General features: G+C 40.2%; 1 protein-coding gene across 1 annotated transcript in view; it reads left to right on the forward strand.

Annotated features, from left to right (window-relative positions):
• The first annotated feature begins 3,760 nt into the window (after positions 1 to 3,760).
• Positions 3,761 to 16,596, forward strand: part of lingo3a (leucine rich repeat and Ig domain containing 3a) — a 47,319-nt gene continuing 34,483 nt past the window's right edge. Inside the window, exon 1 of the mRNA XM_042483815.1 lies at positions 3,761 to 3,860. The gene's annotated coding sequence lies outside the window, so the exon portion shown is untranslated. The remainder of the gene's footprint in view (positions 3,861 to 16,596) is intronic.

Here is a 16,596-nt window from a genome sequence, read left to right on the forward strand (position 1 = left end):
TATGGTAATGTGATCATATTGTCTCTTCCTGTAGGCTGTGGTATATTTTCTGCGGTCGATAATTTTATTTAATTTTTTTTTCTTGCATGAAAATGTATGTTTGAGTCATGTCTTGTGTAAATAATTCTACATTAATGTTCCAACATAAATCATCCTTGGAATAAAATGCAAATGACTTCGATTAAAAACAACTTCTTGCAAATGTTTATCTAAACGTCCAAGTTTTATCCTGTAATTGTGTTTCAAAGATAGAATTATTTTGGCTTCAGTCCCATCTAAGAGCTTCTTTCTAAACTCACCATGAAATGAAATACAATCTACCCTTCAACGCTGTACACCGACCTCCACTGTCACTGTAGGAAGGGCAGCTGTTGCTTGGTTATGAGTTTGGCTGTAGAGTTGTTGGTTTGATCTGCGACTCTTCTTTTATGTCCCGGAGTCATAGACTGTATAAAAGATGTGGACACTGCAGATGGAAAATGAGGCCATTTTTCTTTTTTCTTTGAGAAAATGACCCTACCTCTCGCTTTATTCATTACATCAGTAATATTCCTAGTGCTTTTATGGTCTCTATTGCTAGTTCCAAGTACAGCATGATGTCTGTTTTGTAAATTTGGTGCCATTTAGGGCAAAATAGCAGCCTGTTCTCACTCCGAACTCATCAAACAGCGCTGCTTTGTCAGTGCTTTTGCCGCATGATCGTTACATCAAAAACCATCTTCCACATCCTGGCGTCAGATGAGAACGCACTTGAACAGAACTGGTGGTGTTGTTATTATACACCTGCAAAAGGCAGGATGGCACCGGGCACGCCCACATGCAACGCAAATGGGCGGTGTCACTTGAGAACACGGCTGGATGGAGCCGGTTCATCAAACAGCTGACTTTCGTGTGGGACTCTGGAGTTCATTTACAGTGTATGTGTGTGTTTTTTTTGTACGTCTTACCATGCGCCTCTGTGACTTTGTTGCCAAATCCTAACCACGGTCCGTGCTGTTGTGTAAACACAAGGTCCATGCTGGTTCATCCGACCGTGTGCATGTGTTGGCATCACTGTAACGGCGCGTAAACGGCTGACGCAGACGTATACCTAAAACGTTAAAAGAAGACGCTGAAGGTCACTGACAAAGTGGCGCCATGTGACGAGTTCGGCTGAGAACGTGTTGATAATAGACAGTGAAATGGGGTGTGCTTTAAGGCGCGTCTATCTTGTGATTGACAAGTCACTTCCACTGAATAATGCCCTAAAATGTAATTTTTAACATATTCTTTTAGATTACTCAGAGCAATATTCTACATACTTTTGATACTTTTGGAATATTTAAAAATTATCTCACTGAGCTCATTTGTATCATTATATTTCCATTCCAAAAACACTCTTCAGTGTCTTGGCTGTGCGTCTCCTCTGCTACTGTCTTGTGGCAGGTGGACTGCGAACACTTTTCTAATATCTGTAAATGAGAAATGCATGCCTCATATGTATTAACACCGTGTCCAGCAAGTGAGTGTCACTCTTTGTCCACACAGAATCCAATAAATATACATTTCTCTATATCATGTAAACAAACGTACGCTACCTATCAGCTGTCCATGGACAAGGTGTTTTTTTTTTTTATCAGTCTGTGTTTGCACTTTTTAAACAGAAAGGTTTTGTGTTGTGATATTTGCTGGAAATTATAAAATATTACCAATAGCAAGTAGCCTAGGTTGTAATTAGCAATCGTCATCTACCAGAAATTTCTGCTTCTTTGCAGTCAGCCACATGCCTCCTTTTTGCAGTTAAAGAGGAGGTATGATACAGATAACTCCTCATTTTAACTTCATGAATCAGTCAAAACGGGGCATTTGACAAAAGCACTTTGTTGCTCGCAGCCAGTGAGAACATTACTTGAGATGCAGTCAAACTAACACTCGTTAGGACACGGTGACCGAGCAAATAAAAACAAAACAAATACAGTAATCCCTTCAAGTAATCTATTTATAAAGATAGTAACTATATTCTTAATATCCCCAGTATAAACTGTAACTTTAACCAAACGTGGTTACTCATACTTTGTATTTTAAACACCTTTTAAACATAGTTACTTGTGTTCCGTTACTCCTCGGCCCGGCTCGTCCAAACACGGTCTCTTCTAGCTCCGAAAAAACAAGATGTCAGCAGCTGCAGTCCCAAAGTCAAGGTCTCAAAAACAGTAGACCACAGGCCAATAGGTGACATCACGTTGGCTTTGTTCACCTCTTCCATACAGTCTATGCCTGGAGCTCCTCGTGGGTTTCTATCTTCAAAAAACGTCTGCTAAAAGAATATAATATTTATATCGTTTACTCTACAGAGACATCCTTTCTCAGATGGTTGTTTAAAGGAAAGTTGGACCAGGTAGGTTGCAGAGAATGTGGGCTGAACACTTCCAAATTCCCCTCAGCTCTGAGAAGCATTTAGCATCTTGTTTTTGGTTTTACAGCCCACAACTTTACTATTTTGCTTCATTCTCACAGCCGCAGGCAGCTGTTTTCAGTGGGGGAAAAATAAAAATTAAAAAGCCAACTGTTCAGTACCTGCCCAGCAGCACACAGGGAACAGGCAATGTGAACAACTAGCTGGTGAAGAAAGTGGGCTCTTCAGCTGTTAAATAACCAGATATTTCCCCTCAGGAGTTCATGGAGAGCAAACCAGAACTACATGAAGAGTGTTCCCCTGAAACACAACTTGACATGAATGCTGTTGTTTGTCCGTGTTATTTGTATAAATAGCCAACAGTTTCACTCCAACAACTTTGTAAAGTGATGATTATTATTAATAATAACAATAATGATAAATCCTTTCTAAAAAGCCAGGTTTGAGATAAAATCTGCAGTTAAATAACAGAGAAAATAAAAATTGTGAAACAATGTTTTAGAATAATCTGTTGAGATAGAATTGCATTATTAGTATTAGTATTATTTGTTCTTTGTACATATTGTACATATCTTTATTGTTGTTATTATTCTATTCTATTCTATTCTATTCTATTCTAGTAAATCAATACATTTATTTATATTTATTTGCATTATTTTAGAATATCATATTTAATACATTTTTCCCACTTGGGTTTCCATACAGTGTGTCCCTGTAGAATATTGTTAGTAGCCTCCACACACCTCCTGAAAGCTAAAGTGAGCTGAATTTTTAAGAGGAAAACTCATTTTCCGTTTTCTCCCCACAGGACGTGAATGCAACACAAAACAGCCCGAGTACGAGAGAGAGCATGAGAGAGAGGGAGAGAAGAAGAGAGAGAGAGAGAGTGGCAACAGCGCAGATGAGCCCCAATGAGCAGCAGCCGGGTCCTCTTTCAAACCGACACACACACACACACACTGACACACACCACGCTCCACATCCCACACACACAAATGCCAGGACACTCATACACATGCAATCCAATAACAAGAGCACCGTCAGTCCGAGCTGCCTGCCGCCGCCGGTGGCAGCCCTCACCGCTTCCCCGAGACACAAAGCTGGCAGCCCGCTGTGAGAGGAGCTCCTGCTGCCTTCTGAGCACAAAGGAGAGGAGAGCGAGGAGCCGGCCACTTCATTTGGGAGGCGGTAGATAATTCAACAGCAGGGAGAGGAGGAGAAGAAACAGAGAGGAGGGAAGGAGAGTGAATGCAGTCCAGTCCAGCTGCTGTTGCTGCCACTGCTGCTGCTGCTGCTGGAGGAGGAAGAAGAGGAGGAGGAGGAGGAGGAGGAGGAAGCTCAGTGTCTTGAGAGGCTGGAGGAGCAACATTATCCTGCACACAGACCCACAGAGAGAGCCAGCAGTGATCAGAGCACCTCCAGGCTTGCAGATGTGGAAGGAGCGCTGTGCAAGTTCCAGTCCTGGGTGAGCCAACTTCACACACACGCACACACACACACACACACACACACACACACACACACACACACTCATCCGGTGGTCCACTTGATGTGCTGACACTTTTACTACCAATCAGAGCGTAGAGATCATGCACACTGGGATAAATTTGTGCTCTTTCACTGTGCTGCTACTGCCTGTCCTCCTCCAGATTTCACTGGTCAAGACTCACTTAATCAGATGACCTGCAGAGCGTGAGATCCCCCCTGTGATCATCGTGACACTAGTTTACCCCCTCAGCCTCCTCTCACACTGTCATGGTGCAGTCCCGGCTGATCGATTTGCTCCCTAACTCAGATGGACATCAGCTTTTATTATCTCAGGCTGCCCGTGCTTTTTTCTCTCGCCATCCTTGAGATTTTGTATCCATGCAAGCAAAGCCACTCTGTGCCCGCGTGTGCGTATGGTGTGTGTGTCTTTGGTTACCAGTTCTCAATTAGGTTTTAATGATCTAAACGGGGGGCAGAAAGGGAAGGCAGCCTTTGATCGATCCCTGCAGTCATCTCAGTGTGAGAGGCTCGGTGCCTGTCGTCAGTGTGACACATCTAAGCCTCTGCCTGTGTTTGTTCAGCCCTCTCCCAGCTCTGCTCCTGCCTTTATTGTGGCTCTGTTCAGCTCTTAGTGCAGTTCTGGAAATAAGCTGTTTTTTTAAGCAGGTCTGAATACAGTTTTGCTTTAATCTTGTTCCCTGTCTGTCATGGTTTGCTACAATCTCGGCAGTTCTTGCATATATTAGCCTACATAAATTACAGAAACGTCTAACTAAATGCAAACTATAATTGAGATTGCACCGCCGACAACTGGAAAAGAGAAATTCACTTGCTGCGCATTTGATGATGGCCAAAAGTGATTTTGAGGGCATTATTGGAAAAATGGCAGCAAGCAGGTGACGAGAAATTAGGGGAGTGATTTATGAGGAGTGACATGCAACAAAGGTCCCTGGCAGGATTCGAACCATTACAATTCATTACAATTCAGGCTCATCGCCTTAAACCCTTTGACAACCATACATTGCAAATACATGCTACTAAATGCAAAATATAATTGAAATTGTACAGTTGTCTTTGTGTTTCTAAGACAATAGAAAAATGAGAAGGGGACAGGAATTCAGCAGTGTAATTCATGGTCAGCTACCCAGATACATTATGAAATCATGCAACTATACATGCAAATTACAATGGAGGTTGCACAGCTTGTCTTTGTGTCTCTAAGACAACTGAAAAAGAGAAATACACTTGCTGCGCATTTGATGATGGCAACAAACTGTAATGGGTTTTTCTTCATGTAATTTTGGGGGAATTATTAGTAAGTTGGCAGTAGGTAGGTGACAGGAAATTAGAGGAGTGATTAATAGGCCGTGACATACAACAAACGTCCCTGGCCTAATTCAAATAGGGGACAATTTAGGCTCAACGGATTTAAACCTTTTGTCCACTGGGACACCTCTTAAATGGGTTCTCTATAATGATTCATTACAAAAACATGTAAATAAATGCAAACTAAAATTGAGTTTGTACAGTTGTCTTTGTGTTTCTAAGACAGTTGAACAATAGAAATACACTCGCTGTGCATTTGATGATAACCACAAATGTAATGGACTTTGTGTAATAGTTAATTTTTAAGTGAGAGATCACAGGAAATTCTGGTCGTGATTAATGGGGAGGGACATGCAACAATGTCCCTGGCAGGATTCACACTGCAGTGATTTTAAGTCATGGTCAACACCTAACAACCCTTAATGAGGGTTTCTAACCTGATTTTAGTCTCTGGAGTCGATGAGTTTCCTTTGAACATTAGAGAGGACACGTGTATTTGGACGTCTCCCATGGTCATCATCGTGCTAAGGACTTGAAATCTCTTATTTGTCATTAATTTTCCAGAACAGGTATTTATATGATAGTCAGGGACTTCAGTCAAAAATGTTCCTCATGGATAGAGAAAAATGGTAGATGATATATGGTATAAACCAAAATTACGAACTTATTGTCTCAGAAAGAACGGCTACAGTGCGGAACCTCACAGTGAAGTATAATTTCAACAAAAGACAAAGATCCCTTTGTGCACAGTTTGGCTCAGGGACGTTACCATTCGCCTTGGAGACCGGTCAATTTAATGATAGGAGGACAGGCTGGGTTTGTTGTGTGACACCGGAGAAATTGAGATTGTGGTTCTTCTTTTTGTGTTTTACTGTCCTGCTTACAAAGATATCAGGGACGTGCTGTCAGTAAAATGACCTCCATTTATGTTGATTTTGTTTTTGTTCGATGACTAATAAAACTGAGTTATGTTTTCGAAGGATAACCTGCGTTTGTGATAGAAGGCGGAGTATTAGGTCTGTTGACTGAGCGGTAAGATAATGTATTTTGAATTGATCACCACAACAGTATTGTAACGGTGTCCCGCAAACCCATGAGGGTTGGGCACATGTTGGTGTGCAGGACACAAAATAAAGAACTCTATCATATATAACGGGTTGGAAGGTCCCACAACAGGAAATTTTGAGCGTCAAACACTAATTTCCTGCATTCTGGTGAAATTTTGTGCACCAATTTGTGCTTTCTTTGCATTAATTTGTGGTGTATATGTCCTTCATTTTTCAAAAGATAAGTCCTCTGCTAAAGTTTTTACTGGGAGGAGATAATTGCATATTCTAGTTATTGAGGAGGATTTGTCCTCTGCAGGACGCAGAGGACAAATCCTCCTCAATAAATCTGAAAATCTAAATCTACACCTAAGCATAAGTCGCAACCAGGCGGTACTTTTAGCATTTTATGTGGCATTTGCCCTCTTTAGATTTTTTCTAACATCACTGGCGTCTTGAACTGATTGGTGAGTGTTGCACCAATCACAGTAATGCATAAATCCACACACCAGCTGGATTGTGCATCTTTTAATATTTGATTGCCGCTGCAGTTCTGTAATTAAAACCCCGACACTTCATCCCCACTGTGCTGCTCTCTTCTTGTGTGCAGTGACTGAGGCATTAGCAGGTTTGTTTACCATCCAATTAAACATTTCAGACTTTTATCCTGCGAGAAGGTTCCGTTAAAAGTTGGTGTGTGCGCCTCATGGGGGCTGGATCTATAGATTTTTTGGTAGATGTTGCTCAGGAGGTAGAGAAAGTCATCCATTAATTGTGGGGTTGTTCGATCCGCGGCTCCTTTTGTCTTGTTGAAGTGTTCTTGAGCAACTGAATCACAAATTGTTTAGCCTACGTGGACACCACTGGTGTATGAAATAAGGGGTTAACCCTTAAAAACCAGAGCAAGTTGGTTTGATTTCTTGAAAATCATGGAGAGAAAGCAACAAGCAACCTGGCAAGATATGGAACAAAAATAAGCAAGAAAATAACCTGAAAATAAGATAAAGACCCAGAAATTGATAAAATATGTGTATTTTTTTTCTGTAACATAATTTTAAATATATTATAATTATTCTGAATGTAGTTTTCTGGATAGTTTAAAAAATTACATCTTTAAAAAATAATTTTCAGGTTTTTTCACCTTTTACTCTTTTTTGCACTTTGCCAAGTTGCTCACTCCCTTTCAACCATGTTTTAAAGTAAATAAATAAAACTGATTTGCTCATGTTTGGAAAGGGTGAAAGAGCTTTTAAAAGGCATCTGAGCGCAGCACAAGAAAACTGATGTTGATCCACTTTTCAAAGGGTTAACGAAGAGCATATTTCCATTTCAATTACCATTTTTAAAATTCTTTGTCTGATTAAATCTCCATTAGTCACGGACTTGTATTTTTCTTGTCTATCACATGTCGTTGTCTCGTGGACCTTCTTGTCGAGAGCCACAGTAGCTGCTTCTGACTAAAAATCAACAGGAGAAAAGCAGCACTGAAGTGAATGCAATTATACAACAGCACTTAATGGTACCCGAGGTGCCACTTAGCCTCCCTATCTGACAGATTTATGTGTCAGTAATGAAATGTCTGCTGACAGGTCTATGTGGCCCTCTGAGTGCATTGTTGAATCAGGCCTGTTAGTCTACTCCTACACTTACCTTCTCATTTCGATGCTTTCTGTTGCACGTAAAGCTGTCAGCCGTGCTCAATAGTGACATTACCTCAGCTTAACACTGCCAATGCCTAGTCTCATTGTTTTCAGCTCTGGAGTATTTATGAGGGCAGTAAAGCGGCGATGCATCCGCTGTCAGCGAGACGAGGGCATCGCCGCTCTTACAGAGAGGGCAGTGCGGAGCGGCGAGGGAGGACAGGGAGGAGATAAAGGAGCATCTGCCCCTGTGAGTGGCTGTCAGATACCTGCAGGCACGCTGACATGTCGGCGAAGATGTCCTGTTCGAATGATCGTTGGCCTTCTGTACGCTGGCCGTCCTCCCACTCACAGACTGCTGTAATACCATTATAGATGTTCAGATCAGGCTGTAACCTTAATGCAGAGCTTAGAGAGTATTTGGGCCTTACAAGTATTTTATTTCCAACCATGATTGCTTCATTTGGCAGTTGTCGTGACAATAGATTTTGGCTGACCTCGTTACCGTAGAGCAGTGGTTTCGAGCCTTTTCTGTCAGATGAAGTGACACAGGCCTCTTGTCACCTCTTCTAAGATGCTGCTTGTTGTGTGTTTAAAATGCGTTCATGAGTGTGGCTTTTATCAAACTATTAATGATTTTAAAAAATGCTGATATAAAAGTAGGTGTTACAATATCTTTTAAATAAAATTTTAGACTTATTAACATGTTTACACGTATTTTGAAAGTCATTTTTTTGTCGGACTAACACAATATTTTGACTTTTTCTAACGTCATGTGAACATATTGACTGTTTTTTTACCAGCCAGGGTACTGTAGCTCTGTTTCCTCGTCCTCGGGATGCTGATTTCAGTAGATATCGACATCATTGACTCACATCAAAACTCATTATTCACATTCATTTGATGATGTTACTTTTTTATGTTTTAAACTAAAATATTTGCGATAGCCTACACATTGTACCTTTAAGTTTGCATTTGTATTACTTCTGCTTGCATCCTGCACTTTCAGTACAACTCTTTGAACCATCTATCGCTTACTTTTAGTGAACTATTTCTCTGCTTATTTGCTGACTACTTTTGATGTACTCTGACTTCCAGTGTGGTATCCAGGTCTTATAGCTGCTGATATATATGGATAATGCTTTTTAAATCACATCATAATTTCTATTAAATCAAATTAGTCAAGCTACTCCACAATCTTACCAAGTAACCCCCTGGCAACAGTATAAGTAGACCCTGCGGTACAAGTATCCCTCATTTGCAATCTTTGCCTTAGAGAACGATCAGCGGCGTGACATTAAAATGTGCATGAGTCTGTAAAAGAAATTCAATATTACTTCGTCAAATTAGACTAAATATGTTTTTTTCCGGAGCTTAAGTGGAGCCTAATATCAGAGTTTTTATTCCAAAGCACGCTGTTGACCTGTGGAAAATAGGCAGAGGCTCTAGACAAATTAGTATGGCAGTGCAGTAATGAACTGCACACTGCAGTTTGTCATTGTAGTGCCATTTATTTAAATGACTCTAATGGACCCTCTAGTAACTACAGCGTTTTGTTATGTTTTTTTTTTTTTGCAGGATCAAAGCCAAAGCAATACGTCAGCGCAGAACAATATAGCAGACTAATAAAAGTGCTCTGATGTTGAGACGTCCATTTATCTTCCTCTGAATGTGCTTTTGCTTTTTTGAAGATGATGCAATTTATGCCAGCTCCCGCTCAGAAAACATTTTTGCCTATGATTCAAAAGTATATGAGCCAACATAAATTTGTAGTTGCAGAGGCTATTTATAGATTATATGGCAGAGTGCACGCACCGCCATAGTGCTACAGTATCATCCAGCGCGAGCACTTATCCAAGACCTGACCATTAAACCGGGATGGCTGTTACACTTTTCCCATCTACCTCAGAATGCTTTTCCTCCGTCCTCTTTTTCTCGATGTTTCATAGAAGTCTTTTCCAAACTAAATTGGCTAATTTAAGCCGATGATAGGTCCTGTGTGGCTTTATCTGTCCGTCTCAGGAGGGCTGGCGCCGCGGCACAGAGGAGATACAGAGAGGAAGCAGAGGGGTGAAAAAGAGGAGTTTTTGCTCTTTGGGTGCTGCATATTTCATGTTTTCTGAGGTCTCTGGGTGAAAGAATGTGTGACGAGATGACCGCAGCATTACATGAGCACTAAAGGGGAAGCCTCATGAGTGTTGGTTGGCAGTGCTTTTAAATCTAAAAGGAGAGCAGAGACTACACTGCATCTTTTGCTTCTTGCATTAAGTCATTTTGTTTGCACCTCAGGAAGTGCAAAGCTGCAGTCCTGTTTATGTTCATTTTACTCTTGAAAGATCAACAATTAAAGCCTTTGGTGTGAGCGGGTGGATATTTGAAGTCATGTAACGGACAGAAAAGTGCCTCCAACACTGAGCTGTGTTATGAGATGAAGTGCTGGATATTTGGGGAGTTTATATACTTGTCGCTCTCTCCGCCTCATTTCATTTTATGTATTTCTATCGCTGCTGGCAGCTTGAAGTGCTGCGATCGTCCAGCCATAAAACAATATTCTTCAGTATGGATTGACCATCACGACTGAGAGCGCGGGTGAAAATGGAGTTTGAGGCTCCAGTCTGTGCCCTCATCAGGAAGGTAGCATCCTTACCAGTCCGAGGATCACATACTGTGTGTGCATTGTTTGTAGTGACACAAGAAGTGACTGATTTAGACTCGAGTGGGCAACAGTTTCTCATGAATAATCTATTTCAGTCAACACCAACACGACAAAACTTCCTCTTCACATCAGACACACGACTCTACTGTTGCACATACGCAGTTATTGTTGCACTCACGACTGTTCCCCCTACAACAATGAAAGGAAGGAAAATTACTCTGAGAAAGGGGACATGAATAACTATACAATAATACATACTGCAGTGTGTTTTAACCTGGGTCCCATTTTTCTTTGTTTTTGTGTTCAAGTGGTTAATAGGATTCTCAGTTTTTGGAATCGGTCCAGTATTGAGTGAGAACGCTGCAACCAGCAGCTTTTCGCTTCATGCAGTCTGTTTGTCAGGGCACGGTCACACATGAGTGAATGCAGGCGAGTGATATTTGTACTGAATGAGGGCAGTGCCTGATGTGATGCACACAGAAAGCTGGCTTGATAATAAATATCCCAAAATACGTGACTGGTACATTGGTACACTCATGTCCCATACCTGTCTCCAGACTCACTGTCAACCAGACAGCATCTCTCATGTGGGGCACTTTGTATTTTTAATGGCCAATTTCATACAATATCAGCTGCTTAGAAACGGCAACAGTCAGCCTCCTGCACACACTCCTGAACACACTCCTTTGCTATTGGTTCAGGCAGCAACCTCGCCAGTCAGAGTAAAGTTGAACTTTACGCAATGCGAAAATGTGAATTTGCTTTGCCACCAGAAGCAAATGTTTTATTCACCCCTTCACTCTCACTGACTGGAAATGAACTGAGGGTGAATATTCACCAGTGTCAACATCGCTCATGTGTGACTGTACCCTTATTGTGTGTAAGCAAGTCTCGCTTGTGGAGAAGTCTCATTCTGAAGTCTTGTGAGAGTTGATAAGTTGCAGAAAGACAATTTCAAACTCACAGGATCAAGCAAAAGACAATGAAAAACATGTTGTTCCTCTGTAGGGATCCTTTTCATAATGTTTTTAGACACTCAAAATAACAATGCAGTCACTTTTGTAGATGCACGCTGAAAGTGTGCTATTGCTTCAAAGGATTACATTGCAACTGGTTCAGCTGCTGCTGGCTGCAGCTGTCTTTCTCAATACTGGAAACATTTTAAAAAAAATGTTGTTCCATTAGGACTGCAACTAATTATGTTTTTCTTGGCATTAAATGCATAGATTATTTTCTCCATTAATCGATTTGTTTGTTGGTCTATAAAATGTCCATCAGTTTTTCCCCAAGCCCAAGATGACGTCCTCAAATGTCTAGTTTTGTCCATAACCCGGAAAATATTCACTTCAAAAAGCTGTAATCAGAGAACTTTGGCTTTTCTCTTAGAAAAATTTCTCAAATCAATTAATCGAATATCAAATTAGTTAGCCATTGATTAAAGAATTGACAACTAATTGATTAATCGCTGCAGCACTTCACAAAAACATAAGAAAATACAGTCAAGTTTGAAAAATACCAAAGTTCCCTTGACAGTGCTGTAAAAGACAATGATGTAATAACTAATATAGAAATAAAGATGATAATTTAATTCTACACAGTCAAAAATAATATTATTGAGATCACACAGCATAAATGAATAAGATTAATTAATACAAAGATGTAATATGTATTGTAATAATTTGCAGTAACAGTTAGAAAATACTAAGATTTCAAAGAATTAAAATTTAGGGTTTTTTTAGTGTGTTCTTTGACAGCTGGAACAGATTCATCATTCTAAAAGAATAATTTGTGAATCTGACATTATAATGGAAATTTATAGAGAAAAAGTGAATTCACGAAAAGAAAAATTGATTTCTAATTAATTATTTCAACTGACTTTAGGTGTTTAAACATATTACCTCTTTACTAATAAACCAGTCCTCAAAACACACAAAAACACAGTTTTCCCAGAAAACATGTTTATTACTCAACAGACTCAGTAAACCTACAGGGAAAGTTCCTGCTGTGTCACAACTATCCCCAACCTGAACCTATCCCTGCGAGCTAAATGACCAAAGTAAAGGGCATTTGTACTGCAGTATATTCATTACATGCAGCCCTATTAGCTCATGTGATCCCTGCGGTATCCAGCATTATCTGCACTGACACACCAGCAACACCACAACACTCAATCCTTAACTAACTTGTCTTCAGTCATAGCATCACGGCAGCGTCAGTTAATCCATTCATTATGATTCAATTAGATATAACCTTAGCTCTCTTTAGTTCTTCAATCTGACAGATTGTTTTCATCCTCTCAATAAAATCCTAAGAGCTATTTGTCTCCTTCTCCAGACGGTTTTGAGAAATCTTCAAATGAGCATCTACCCAGATTGTGAGAGCGGCGGAGCTATTACGATGTTAAGACGGTTTGTTTTATAATTTATCCTTTCATCTATTTCACCCGTAACTCGCACCATTAACTGCATTTACATTTTGTCAAAAATACATATTTTTAAATGATACTTGTAGATAAAAGCAGAAATTTTAGAGGTTCTTTTACTCACTAAATCACTAAAAACGTTTTCTATCTTGTATAAACAAAGTGATGGATACCACGTTTCTACCTTCAAGCTCGGATATTTACCACATTTGTAGCAGCTGAGCCCTGCAGACATGGCTTACTGTATTTCAAACCAAAGAGAAGAACCAGCTGTGTCCTTGGGGTTGACTCAAGTTACACACATCTTCTGTAGCATCTCTCCAAGGGCCCTGCACACGAGATAGCTCTTTAATCAGCTCTCTTCAATTATGTAATTATGAAAAAAAAAAAAGATTAGATTAACACTTGACATGCAGCGTGCTTTTGTTGTAAGAATGACTCGAAGGTCTGTGCTACAACACGCACACATTTCACTTTCATTTTTCTGTGCCTCAGCCCTGAAACATTGCACGCTTTTGTGGCTTTTAGACAAAAACCATCCTGTGATCAGATTGAAATACAATTCAGATGCCTATAGCTGCACACACATGCACTCATTACCCCAACTAATAATTGATTTTTAAGTGCTTGACAATCAAATGTAGCTTTTTTTTTTCGCATTATGTCCCTTCAGTCCTGAACCTACTAATGACTCTGACTCTCATGAGGTCTTTCCATGTTGTGGTCAGATGCATTTGACACTGTGCAAGGGTTTATTAGGCACATGATTAATTAATCAGTCTTCAAATGGCTGCTGTTGTCCTCAGCAGTTAAAGGAGCAGTGTTTAAGATTTAGGGAGATTTTGTGGCATCTTGCAGTGAGGATTGCAGATTGCAATCAGCTGAAACTTCTCCTGGTTAGAATTTCGATAAGTTTCCTCTCCAAAACAAACAGACTTGGTGATTAAAACCGGTAAAAACACTGTAGAAAGTGGTTTTACATTAAAAAATCTGTCTTTCTGATGCTCTTGTTGTAGAGGGGTTTCTACGGAGGCCCGCCACAATTAAAACATATATTGCCATATCTTGGTTGAGTAACTCTGGGCACAGACTGAACAGCAGCAGAAGGTCAGGCGCAGTGAAAGTGAAACTTAAGCATCCATTGTGCTTTGTCTGAAAGTTTGCTTTCACTCACTTCTGCTGCAGCTGCTCCTCTCATGCGTTGATTTGATCAGCACAGACCGGATCTACAGATCAATAATCCAACCCATCTCCTCAAACTGCTGCTGAGGCGGAAATAACGGAAATTCTGTCTGTGCCGCATTTACTGACCTGCCAAAACATCAGAAGTTAGAGAGGTGACATAAAATGATAACACACATGGCACAAACATGGCAGACTCTGTGGACATGGACCCGCTCCCTATGTAGAAATAAAAGTCTCATTACAAGGTAACAAAAACAAAACAATTCTCATTTTCATGTCATTATACACAAAAGAAAACATACTTATTAAATTATATTTCATTTCTGTCAATGTACCCCCTAAAGCTTACACACTGAACCTTTAACAGCATGTTCAATTCAGCTGACACATTCAGTCAAATGTTTGCAGGGTGACGATGATGCATTTAACTCAAGATTAATATGATTATTTGCGCAAAAATGCCGTCCGTGCTTTTGTTCAGGGAGCTCTCAAATATTGTCTGTTCCCCTCACTCTTCCTCATTAAGAAATTGGTCTTTGAACCTCGTGAACCTATTTTAAATATCCCAGTGAGCCGTCTGTATGAATGAAGATTAAAGATTCATGCCTTTTTGCATCTTCATATCAGCCCATAACCCGAAACGCCCCTCTATCTCTCCGCTCTGTGGATCACACTGTCAGAACGCGAGCCGACTTTTATCTTCTTTTCAGCCGCTGAACATAAATCAGATAATCGGTTGATCAAATCATTTTCCTGAAGTGGAGATCAGTAGAACTGAAGGGATGAGAGTGAACTGCTCAGTGAGGCAGTATTCTCCGTTTGACTTCGCCCTCTCGGTTTGTCGCTTTGTGTGTTGCTCTTTGGCTCTTTTTACTTTTGGAAGATCGCTTGTGTCCTTTGGTCGCTTGGTTGCTTTTTGGAAGAAGAGAGGCATAAAACTTGAGAGATTTAACTGAGATTTAAAGTCTGTCCGTGTGTCAGTGCAAGTCAGTGACCTTCACCATTTAAATGAGTAGTTCATAATTTGGGAAATATGCTTTTTGCTTTTGGGAGGAGAGTTAAGCCCTGTTCGCATGGGACTAGTTTTCCAGGGCAGTGGTGCCCCCAGAAATTTTTCATATGGATAGACAGATGGGGCCACTGAAATCTTGGGGTGGGACACTAAAACCAAAAAGCTGGAGCAGAATTATGTTGAATGGATTTATTTAGTGGAAAACTATGTCCATATGACAGTTAAGTAATCACATACTGATATACTTCGGTTTCTTATTTAACAGTCAGTAGTAATATCTGATGTGTATTGACTGATAGCGGTGCAGTTAACATTTTAAGTTCCGCAACAGTTTTAATGTGATATGTCACTGTACATGTTAGGCGATTCATTGTTCTTCAAACAGGCTGGTTGTTCTTTTCCTGAGAGCTTTATTTTGAAGGATTTCATTGATTTTAAGGACCAAACATTTAATGGGAACAAGACTTCTCAAGTTTAGGAGTGTTTGGGTATTCACAGAACTCATTTTCATTCAGATATCTTGAGGTGAGAGTTATAGGGAAATGGTCGTGTCAGTTGTCCACACAAAGTTTTGCCTATTTGGAGGGTTATTTAGCTCCCTTTCTGACAACTGATGCTGACGTACAAATGGATGCCTTGTTTCTCAAGAAATGCATGCTTTTACCATAGTTCAAGACAGTCCAAAAACATCAGTAAATATAGGACTTTAAACTAGGGCTGCCCCTTGAAAGGTGGACATTTGAATCATCAGTCGGAGAACCTCAGTCACCTGAGATTGCTTCTAGTCAAACAGTAGTTCTTTGCTAGTCAGTTTGCAGTCTACTTTTGAATTCATTTAGGTCCCCAGATTTTGCTGCAGAGTGAGTGCTCTTTACTTCTAAGATACTCTTTGGTACAAACAGTTGTGGACACGATGCAGCATCCACTGAAGGAGTGACTCTGTACCGTATGGTACTTCTCTTTTCTGACAAGAAATAGAGAATTTACAGATTACAGCAACTTAATACGACAGTCTCTGGCTTTTGCTAATATCACGTATCAGTAAAAAAGGATTTTGTTGTGCATTTGCGATCTGGCTTTAGCGCTGCTAGCTTATTTACTGTATTACATGAATGCCACTGTCACACTGAACGTCCCCCTTAGCCTCATTCAAACTTTAAAATGTATTTATATTGGAAACAAAAAAGGGATCATTGAATATTTGTACTGAATGGCCAAATCTGATTCGACTGGCATAATTTTAAGTTGGGTACAGCCCTGCTGTATACCCTATGACATCACAAGTTTGATATCTTTGGTGTATGGCTTTTTTGAGAGAGAATCTAATGTTGCCAAATATTCACTGAACTTTCCTATGTAATGTAAAATAACACATTCAAAATCTTAATTCAACAATTGTATCAGTATCCCTCTTGTCCCCCAGTGG

This window comes from Plectropomus leopardus, chromosome 3, assembly GCF_008729295.1.
Source record: "Plectropomus leopardus isolate mb chromosome 3, YSFRI_Pleo_2.0, whole genome shotgun sequence".
In the NCBI taxonomy this organism is placed as follows: Eukaryota; Metazoa; Chordata; class Actinopteri; order Perciformes; family Serranidae; genus Plectropomus; species Plectropomus leopardus.